This window comes from Lissotriton helveticus, chromosome 3_2 (genome assembly GCF_964261635.1).
Source record: "Lissotriton helveticus chromosome 3_2, aLisHel1.1, whole genome shotgun sequence".
NCBI lineage: Eukaryota > Metazoa > Chordata > Amphibia > Caudata > Salamandridae > Lissotriton > Lissotriton helveticus.
The window spans coordinates 123,609,987-123,621,244 of NC_136062.1; the positions used below are offsets into that span (position 1 = coordinate 123,609,987).

The 11,258-nt window shown below is 43.2% G+C and overlaps 1 long non-coding RNA gene across 1 annotated transcript; it reads right to left on the reverse strand.

Moving 5' to 3' along the window:
- Nucleotides 1-537: 537 nt before the first annotated feature.
- LOC144826236 (uncharacterized) lies at nucleotides 538-10,964 on the reverse strand. Its single transcript, XR_013609725.1, has 3 exons — nucleotides 10,845-10,964; nucleotides 8,990-9,056; nucleotides 538-2,114 (listed from the first exon to the last, which is right to left on the reverse strand). It is a non-coding gene; the product is annotated as an uncharacterized LOC144826236 (long non-coding RNA).
- Between the last annotated feature and the right edge of the window lie 294 nt (nucleotides 10,965-11,258).

Here is an 11,258-nt window from a genome sequence, read left to right on the forward strand (position 1 = left end):
ACCGCAGATTCACATTTGACTTTTTGATTAGCTGGAGGCAGAGAGGTGCACATTTACGATGGCTTGTGTAAAAGCACTCATGGCCATATTTTTACTAAATTGTGCTACGCACTTTTGAGTCTGCAATGAGTGACATGATTTTGACCTGTGTCTATTGACCAGATCCATTGTCACCATTTCACCATATGCACAATCAGACGTTACATGGCGTAAGGATCTACTTGTGCCAGCCACATTTAAACATCAGCCTAGTGTGACAGTGATACACATCTTGGCAGCTAGTTGAGCCAATGAAATGACGGCTGAACAGATAGCAGACACATTTATTGATGTTAGTCAGCCCTCCCTGAATTTCCTGACTCTAAGGGCTACAAGAGCTTACAGGGACACCTCTGATAATGCAGAGATAAATGTGTGTGCCAGATTGCATAATGGAGCAGCGATGTCCTAATTATGCATAGGTCAACAAGCCCCACAATGCCATGTACAAACATGTTGTAAACCCAGATTCACAGGTGAACATTACATTGTTGGCTTGAAATAGCAATGCAGGACTTTGCACAGTGCAATCCTTGTAAAAGTAAAGCATCTGATGCATGTAAACTCAGACAGTCCACATGGACTGGGGACCAGGCTATGCTTTTGTATGAGGCCCAGAGGCTAGACACAGATACAGCAGAGTTACTGCAGACTGATGTTGACTTTGATGCCTGTGTCGTGCATGAAATGGTAGGCCCTGGCTGTTGACATTGATGCATCAGCAATGACCATCGCCTGATGTCAAGGCCTGTAATGTTAAATGTTTACACATTGCTAACATGAGAAGTCCGCATGGTACAACTTGTTGTGGTGATCATTTGGGAAGCTCCTGACCATGAACAAAGGGTGGTCTGCATTGCATGACACAAACCAAGGGGACACTGGGGTGACAGGGGGGACATCCCATTTTTGGCTGTACCTCTCAATGTTGTTATGCTGGAGTAAGTTGTGCTGTCCGACGTTGTTGAGGATGATGCCCCTAAACTGGACAAAACTTGTGATGCAGGGGACCATGACTAGGCATCAAAGAGGTTCCACTTGCATCTCCTACAGCTGTTGATTCTCCTGCATACTCAGAGAACACTGCTGTACCTAGGCTTGTATAATCTGGACTGACAGAGAATTAAGCGGGCTGAGTTAGTGATTCAGAGAGGGTGTTGCGGTTTGACCAGGGGTGCTATATACCCATTAGCTGTGAGCATACTGCTTGTAACATCCAAATTTCCATGGGCAATGTGGAACATGTGATCTGCTTGCCAAACTTGGCATTCATGAGGCAACCGAGTGGTGTAGCCTATCCTTGCCCCATATTCTTGACCTCTTGTGTGTGCAGTGGATTTCCCTTGGTGCAATGGGAACAGAGATTTCTGTTGGGCATACAACTGACTAGATTTGAGGGGCAGGTTGGCCACACACTGCACTGCAACAAATGCCATGCATGGTATCTGTCCATCTTGCGCAACAATGTTTGCGCAAGATGTACATTGCGTGAAGGATGCAACATTGTGTGACGCTGACATTTATTATCAGGGTGACACTATTGTTTTGTTAATGTGACTTTACATGATTGATCAACTTCTGAAGTCACAAACCAAGCATACAAGACATTCTTGTAGTGGTTTTATATTTTTCAAAATAGCAATCTGTGGACTGGTTTTCAGAAAGGCTTGTGACAGGACATTTGTTGATGGAGATTAGGTACACAAATTGCGGATGATGGCATCCCTCCTTGCTGTTTCAGAAGCAGAAGCTGTGGTCTTGAATCAGCTTCTTCGTCCTGGCCATCCTCCAGATTGTCCTGCTCCTCCTGGTCTTCTGGCAATGGTGTGTTTGTCCATACAGAGATGTTGTGCAAAATGCAACAAGCCAATATGATTTTACAGACCAGTTCAGGCCTGTAAAGGAGTTTTCCCCCTGAAATATCAAGGCACCGGAACCTTGATTTAAGGACTCCAAAGGTCCATTCAATGATGGCCCTGTGCGTCACAGCGGAACATCGTAGTCTTTCTGGGTCTGTGTGTGGGTTTCTTTGATGGGGATCATCAGCCATGGTGACAGTGCATATCCTTGACTACCTGAAAAACAAAATGGAGAGAAGTGTCCATTGGTATTTGTGACTGCTGTGTTTGTAGAATGTTTTTTAAATTGTATGCCCATTGTACAACTTTGTACTTTCTGCTTCGTCATGTTGTGGTCCATATAATTGACCTGCATCACTGACATTTAATTGCTTGTACTTTACAGCCTACACATCACCATGATGTCATTGGCCAGGTCCTGTGTATTACCTCCATGTTGTGACTGTCAAGATGTCTGGGTCGCTCAACACACCTTTGGGGTTATTTACAGGGCCATTGCGCCACCAGTACATCACTTATGCACAGATTGTATATGAGGCACTGGTGGCGCATGGGCCTTGTGAAGCAGCCCTCTTGACTTTTGGCGCATTTCTATGTTTAGATATGCAAGATATATCATTGTGAGTTATTGTGCTGAGGGTAGCTATCACTGGAAATACTTGAATGCTAAATGTTGTACTCATTGTGAGTTATTTACTTCCCGCTTGCCCCCAAGGTGGGTCACTGTTTGAGTGACAGTAGCACTGCTGCCTGGTGCGCTTGACTTACTGGGACATGTTGACATGTGTATTGATGTCCTTGGGCATATGTTAACTTTGACTCAGCTTGTATGTGTGTTGGGGTCATGCCCATAGTTATTGCCATTTGTGTTCCCACTCAGCACACATGTGTTTGGCTACATTTGTGCATCAGATTGATATACCTCACCAGGGGAGGCGTAAGAATGCTTAACATGTAGTGAGATTTACATTTCTCTTGTTTGTATGCTCTTTCTATGCATGCTCCATTCTGACACCACCCAGACTGATGCTAAATCAACGTTTATGATTGTTTGTGTGCAGTTAGGTGAAGAAATACTTTCCTCCCCATGATGCAAGCACCCTTGCAGCATGGTGCATTGGTGCCTGTGTTTGTGCAAGTCAGCTAATTGTGCTCCAGCGTAACTGTTGTTTTTGCATTTGTCACCCGAGTGGGACGGGTATGCTTAGACGTGAGTCCTGTGCTCTTCATACCACTGGAATCAAGCTATCCTGGCTGATGAGGGCTGAAAGCCCAAAACCGGTCATAGGATGCTTGTTTCCAGTCCAGGGAGGACCTGGCTTGGCAGTTCGGGCTGGACTGTTCCCATGGGGCACAGGGTCAAGACTGATTTGCATATGTCTGGGTTCAAATTGGAATGGCATGGTGAGCAAACAAACGATTGATTAGGCCCAGATCTCTGTACTGGGGTGAATGTATGACATTGATCTGCATTCTGTCCATCAACTGTTTTTTTGCACCAGCTTAGGAGATAGCAGGGTGATCTGTCATCTTGCTGTACATAACGCACATGTGCTTGTTTCAGAATGGATGCAGCCTAGCGCAAGCATATGTCTTGTGGCACATTCTGCATTGATTCCTTCCAATTTTTGTTCTAATGAGTTCTGTAAGATCTGTATTTCGAGAGTGACATAGTGGCTTGTAAGAGTATATCTGGCCTACTCGTTTGTTGGGCCTTCTTACATATGTGTGGTTCTTTGGCATTAGGTGTTTGCGTGTAGTAGTTGGCCAAGTTACAATGTATGTCGGATTCCATTTGCTACATATACACTCTCACATGGTTGAGCAACATGATTGGTGACTAAAGGTGTGTTTGGTGTGTTCAGTTTGTACTTACCAACAAGCAGCCCATTTCCATAGGTGCCATTCTCGAACTGCTGGTTGATGACCGATTGGCGGAAGATGTAAGAGTCATGCACACTCCCTGGAAACTTGGCAGCGGCAATGATGAACAGGACCAGATGGTCCACAATTGCCTGCATGTTCATTGAGTGTCTGTGCTTGATGTTCCTGTATATATGAGCAGTGTCCACAGGAGGCACAAGTGCAGTCAATTGCCCCCAACACATGCTTAAATCAGGCAATAGCATAGAGCCTTGCTTGTTGTCAGGTTGTTCTTGCACAGTGTTGGGCAAGCGAAGGTGCTGTGGCGTCAGGCTGATGATGGCATCTAAGACAGTTGGGAGGAACCTTGAGAAGGATGCCTATGAAACTCCGGCCACTCTGGCTGTGGTTGTTTGGAAGGTACCAGAGGCCAACATGCGCAACACTGCAGGTAGCTCTGTCTGTGGAGAGATGTTTGTGCAGAGCTGGAATGGTGCCTGCAGCCTTGGCGCTATCTGAGTAAGTAGGCATAGGATAGAGGTCCTTTTCATCCTGTCGTGGGCTATCACCTCCTCTGGCCGGAGGTGTATCAGGGTGATCTGTTGACAGTAGACCCGCTCTCTTCTGGGGAGCTGCCTCTGTGGTGGTGCTGGTGGTAGTGGTGTTGGTCGTCTTGGACCTCCAAGCTGCAAGAGTAGTACCTCCATGGCGTCAGTGAGAAAGGCAATGAGTGTCTGGGTTTGTCTCCTTTATTTACAGGTGTGTTTGCACCATTTTTTAGACCAGCTATTTTCTGGTCTTAAAAACCTGCCGCTAACTGGACTTTGTGGCAGATTTGGGGGGTTAACGGCAATTTCATTGTAAATATTGCAAAGTGGGATTAGTGGCAGTTTTTGCAAGGGAATGCCCACCTTGCATCTCATTTTCGTTAAGTCCTGCTAACAGAAATGATGATCTTGAAAATTCATGTTAACTCTGGAAAAGTGCTGGTAACCGCAGTTAGCGGCAACTTGTAAATACGGCTATTAAAAAAAAGTCGCCGTAACGTCAAAAAATGTATGCTACGAAAGCGTTAAGTTCTTGTAAATATGACTCAATGTGGTATCTGGTTGGTAAAGGTACTGAAGATTTCCAATTATGCCAGAACAATGGAAATTTCCCTAGGAGAATCCACATGAGAGTGTCACGTTGACTGCAAACGATATTATGTACTGTTTTAAGTTAGGGAGATAGTCCATTTTGGGTTTCATTAGGGAGCAGACCTATTCTACTGCTTGGTGGCATTAAGCTACTTGACCCATTATCAGGGTTTTCTATTGAAGACTCTTATGACTGACACATTTCTTCTTTTCTAATTTGATTACGTCCTTATCCAAATTCTTTACTTTAGAGATGCCCTTTCGGTAGTGTAGAGAAAGTTAGGTTACTCGTTTTGTTTCTGAACTTATAAATAAACTTACTAAAGCCAGATCAAAGAGTCGAGTAGATTCATGTGTGGCCACATTGGTGGATCTGTACTGAAATGATAACTATTGATTTGATTCTTTTCATCGCTCTCTCTACTAGAAAGACCTGTCCCCTCTGGATAGAAATGTGTGAATGGGCATAGACTTTAACAAGTTCAAGGACCAAAACTGTGAAATGCCCTCAGCACTCCTCGAGTTCAGAACCCCACCAGAATCATTCAGAAAGCGCCTATAAACTGTACTGTTCATATTCGCTTTTTCAATGGACCTACTGGACTCTGCAGTGATAGTCACTAAATATTTACAATGGGCACTGCCCTAGCTGATTGGGCTTGTTCTCACCCACTCATCGCTCTTTTGAGAGACTGTATCATGCATGATCTTAGGTCATTCTACGCTCTGAAGTAACTAGGAGTCTGCACGTAGAACACTGTAAACCCCCCTAAATAAACAAATATGTTCTGGTTAATGACAGCTATGCCTTGCTGAATGATCACCCAACGAAGCTCCGTTAAAGTACACACAATCCCTCACATGCAGTGATGGCAGTGCAAGAAAGAAAAAGCATGAAAGGGTGAAAAGAGGAATAGAAAGAGAGAAATGCTGACCAGTGGAACATGATATATGAGAAAGGGTCCCAGATGGAACAGCATAAAATACACAAATCAACAAAATTAACCTTGTAAACAAAGATTTAGAAGAATGTTATTTAATACACATCCTTCTTCGTAAGTTAATTACCGTATCTTTTTGCAATAATATAATTCAAAACATTTCATGATAAGCCCAAAAAGAGGGGTGGGAGAGGGAAGTGAAGAAAGGAAAATTGTGCAACACAGATTTAACTTAGTCATACAAGAATAACATAATATGTGGTCTCATCAGAATTTTAACATGTAGTGCCACACTAGATATATATACATTATCATATGTCAATTCATAAGTTAAGATAATCCTATCCTGTTAGTGGCTGGCACAGTCAACAAATGATCAGTTTGCCCACAGGTAAGAAGGGGTAATAGTATGTCGACGTTTCGACCCCAGTTGAGCAGGCGACGTTATTGCCCTACAGCGGGGTCTTCCTCAGGACGGGTGGTGGTGGGGTGTGGGGATACAACAAAAGGGCACCTATAAAGGAAACACTCCATTAGGATTGATGTATTCTTACAAGAAGAACTAGAGGCTAATTAAAGCCATACCTAATTACCTACACGAAGCACGGTGATTCTAGCGGCTCCGTCTGAACAAGTGATGTTGGGCCGAGGGCTCCTATTGCCAAGAGAGCGTATTCCTAAAAATAAATTAGGCATTTATAAGACAGTGGAGCGTACTTGACTATAATCCACGCAATATCATAGTTAATATCAGCACAAGTGTATGATTCAATAAAACATCACACACTACCCAGCCGGGTTAAAAACATAAGTTACCAAAAAACCATACAACGGAGAACCAACCTAACCAGCCAACCCAAGGACTGGCCCTTACAATCCATGACATTACTTGCTCCATACAGATATATAAAGTACAAGTCCAAGGCTCACCTATTCACGCCGCAGCGGTCCTAGGTACTGTATTTGCATGGGGGCACTTCTATTCGTGACACCAAACTGACATCTGCAATTGATGAAAACGGGGGGGGGAAACCCATTCAGAACATATTTGACATATCGTCTATGGAACTAAAGGCGCTACTTAATTCCATTTACTCACCAAATATGAAATATGAAGGTCAAACAGTCGGAGCAAAAACAACTAGCTCGCCATCACTTATAGCTTCCAAGTTGCTTTTAGGATAAATACACTGTCTTTAATTCCAAAGTTCGCTTGTATATCTAAAAAGTAAAATAGACAGACCGGAGGCGCGTGTTAACAACCACACTCGCAACCTCCGCAAAACTGAATTGAGATACAATTCAGGATTAAACCAAGCTTACCCGAAACCTGAAGAGAGCGGGAAGGCTCCTCGCTGTTCATCAATAGTCGGTATAATCTAGTGATTGGCCCAGGGACGGGACGAGTGGTGCATTGATTTTAAAACCACTGTAGATATCCTATAGCGTTAGGCTCATATTTCTAAAAGGGAAAACAAGACAAAAGGAGGCGCGTATTAACTTGTGCGCTCACGACCTCCGCAGAGTCAGAAATATCTATTAATTAACTCGCGCTTACCCAAAAAATGGAGAAAGCGTCAAAACTCTCAGCGTCTCAGCCCACAGTTTCCTCTCGGCGAGTGTCAGAACACCGTTTACTCTGGTGACTAAACGCGGGAACCGGGAGCTAGGTGAAGTAACCGGGCAGCAGCTAAATGTTGCTGCTTACAAGTGGCCAATGGCCACACAGTAAAAATGGTAAAAAGACTCGGCCCCTGTTGAAATTAAGCGCTGGAAAACCTCATTATACTGCCTAAGAAAATTCTGTTTCAGCGCAAAAGAAGGATGGCCTTACTCGCGCATAGACATATATTCATCAGTTTATTCGATGAATGTCAGATTAATTAAGTAGAGTGCTCATAATTGCCAAAGGAGGGTTTTTTTCAATTTGTCAAATATGCAGAGAAGGTGTAACATCCATCGGGTGTATTACATTTCAAGATTGTAGAAAATTGCAGACAATGCAGTAATTAAACACATGTACAAATCTATTTAATACCTAAGGGGGGGAAAAAAAGAGACTCATGTCTTGGTCGGATACAAGCCCCCGGTCATAGTTGGTAATAAAACATTTGTACTGACAGTTGTATCACATTAGACTCAAAATAATGACAATTATATCACATTAGTCTAAAACCATGATCACATTACATGCAATCTCGACATTATAAACACGCCAGTTGTGCAAAATTGTAATCCTGTTCATTAAGGCCATGCACTATGGTGTCCAACAGGTGCATCCACTTGCTTTCTCTTAGAGTAAGGATAGAAGATATACTCCCTCCCCGGGGGCCCAAGCATTGACAAAGCGAATAGGTCTTGTCTATGAGACCTATTGGATTTACCAGTATTTTAGCCATGATGTACAGCCTCATTGCTTAAAAAAAAGACACAATGATTCAGTTGACGCATTATTTTGTTGGCACAAGCATGTATTCAATATGCATGAAAAATCACACCAGCTTAAAATTACAAGTTCAAGATGGATCGGGCAATTAAAAAAATACCTGTAAAAGTGCGTTTTAAAAAAAAGAATGTAAACAGATGAGCGGGGTGGAGGTAAAACAATACCCTAGACGGTGGGAGAAGTAATACGGCGGGCAGGGGTGAAGAAACACAGTGGACGGAGAAGAAACATGAAGGAGAGAATATGGGGAAAGAGGAAACACAGTCGAAAGAAGAACATGGAGTGGCGGGAGAAGCATATGAGTGAGAGACAGGTGGGGGGAGAAAAGCACATGGGTTAAAGAGGGCAATGTGAAGGGGACACATGAAAGTACACGACAGCCAGACCGGAACACACATACACTCTCATGGGGTGCTTAAACAAAAAGAAAAAAGTAGTTCCCTAAAAGAAGTAGTGGAAGCAGAGAAACCAGTCAATCTTTGCGGCCCTCTTCTCTGAGACTTGCGCTTGGACGCCCCGTTGCTGGGTCAGTCATGTGCTTTACAAAAACCTTAACATAACATAAAGCGACAATACTACATGGGAGGGATGAACACAATATGGACAGGCTAAGCCGAGGGAAGCCATTGAATAGAAAGCAAGCAAATAAGAGTTACACCAAAACGAGTCTGTGGTAAGCAATGGATGGGCTTTAAAACTCACAGCAGCTCTTGGAAACCCCACAAAATGTATTTGCAACCAGACAGCTGTGCTTTGCGATAGGGTCGACCTAAAAAGCAAGAAAGTAAGAATGAGATAAAGTAATAGAAAGGTTAGGGTGGTGAAGAAAGAGACAAGAAGTGAACACAAACTTGCAAACTTGCCTTCAGAGAAAGTACAGTGGCATTCGGCAGCACTGGTGGTGGGCTCCTAAGAAAAGCTTTGGTCTCCTTCACATATTTTTTTTAAACAATTTAGTTTTAGAATGTACTTGTGTGTCTCGAGTTCTAGAAGGAGAATGTTTTACAACTTGTGAACAAGGGTCACTGTGTGAAACCAAAATGACCTGCAGTTGAAGGAAACAAAGGCTCATGCTCTAACAATCTGGGCAGTGCCTGAGGCAGAACAACAAACAGATTCTTGAATGTCTGGGTGGTCCTGGTTACATTCTGTGCTTGTAAATTACATTAAAGCCTAGCCGACAAGTTTAACACAAATATTTTTCCTAAGGCATCCTTGAGAAGGCAAAGTACTTGGTCACTTAAGAGTAGTAATTAACAACAGTCGTGTAATTTACAGAGTCGCTCTAAAGTAGGTTTCAGACATTGAGTGTTTCGTGACGTTCGATGGTTCATGCTTGATGAAGCAACATTTTCATATAGTAAACAAATATATACTTATAAAGATACTTAAAAAGGACTATCAGTGACCAGTTATTGATACTATATATGATAAACTAACACATATTAACCACTGAATACAGTTCTATTCTTGTAACTTCGTAGTTAATAAAATCTCATAAAATACAGTTATGGATTGACAAGTGTAACATAGTTTCAAATATTTATTTACTATCTTTATATAGTGTGTAAAAACTACAACAGCATCAAAGTGCTTTCCAAGAGGGACAATATACAAGTCAAGAAGACATAAGCACAAGTGTTGGTAGCACCTGGCAATGAGATCCAATAGTGTGGAATTACATACAAATAATATTTACAGGCCATTATATAACTTAAAAACACATGAAAGGTATAGATGGGGCGATCAGCAATTTCAGCTAGGAACAACACAGTTTCAGCACACCTTTCGTATCCACCGAAGCTCACAATCTAGTGAGAAGATGAAATGCTTATTTGAGTAGCAAATACAGAGGTGATGGTGAGGATGGTGGGAGGAATAGAGTCCCATACCTTTCGTGTGCATCATGAGATGATTATTTTAAGGTACACTTTTGTTGACTGTGAATTCAAGGATTGTAGACCTTTGTAGGTGGCAAGAGCCATCTGTAATCTTTATTTTGTTTATGCCAGATAGTGAGAGTGGCATAACAGTTTAATATCTATGCAAGCCAGTCTGTAAGAGCATGTCCCTTCACAAGGGAGCCATCTTAGATAGTTCAGTATTGGGCATTGTGATGACGGCGTCAAGTCCCAGCGATCAGGCATGCTGCTGCATGTAAGAAGGGCATAGGTGGAGCAGCATGAATTTTTTGGTTGCCAGAAGGGACTTCATTGCCACAGTCAAGTCTGGATACCACCAAAGCTTGTACCAGTTCCTTGAGATTTAGTTGTGGTCGTGCGCAGATTTCAGGTGCTGAGTGAATGATTGACCTGTATTCACATAACGCATTGAATTGGCGTTTTAGCGCGAGTAGGCGCTTTTTGAATATTCCGCCTAGCGGTGCAGTCTGGGTCTTTTTAAACCTTGTGGTGTTTTAATTGGAGCTAGTTATTTTACTTGCGTGGAGCCTAAGTCTGGGATTTTCCACCCTCTCAGCTGCCCCCGCCCTCAGGGCTTTTAATATTTGGGCTCTAGCTCGTGTTTCCTTTCTGCTCAGCATGCTCTGCTAACCCACCTGACTTATTTAATCTCCTCTGTGTTTAGCTTCCCCCTTCGCTGGTGCCTCTTCGAAACAGCCCGATCCGACGTCGGGCTTCCCGTTCGAGCGGCGTGTCTGTGTTGAAACGAGCCAGCTGATCTTCCATCACCTGACCTACGGGGGCGGAGCCTTACCAGAGGCGTCACGGTTGGGGACTACAAAGGCATATGTCAGCGGGCCGCACGGTAGTCGTGCGCAGATTTCAGGTGCTGAGTGAATGATTGACCTGTATTCACATACCGCATTGAATTGGCGTTTTAGCGCGAGTAGGCGCTTTTTGGATATTCCGCCTAGCGGTGCGGTCTGGGTCTTTTTAACCTTTAAACCTTGTGGTGTTTTAATTGGAGCTAGTTATTTTATTTGCATGGAGCCTAAGTCTGGGATTTTCCA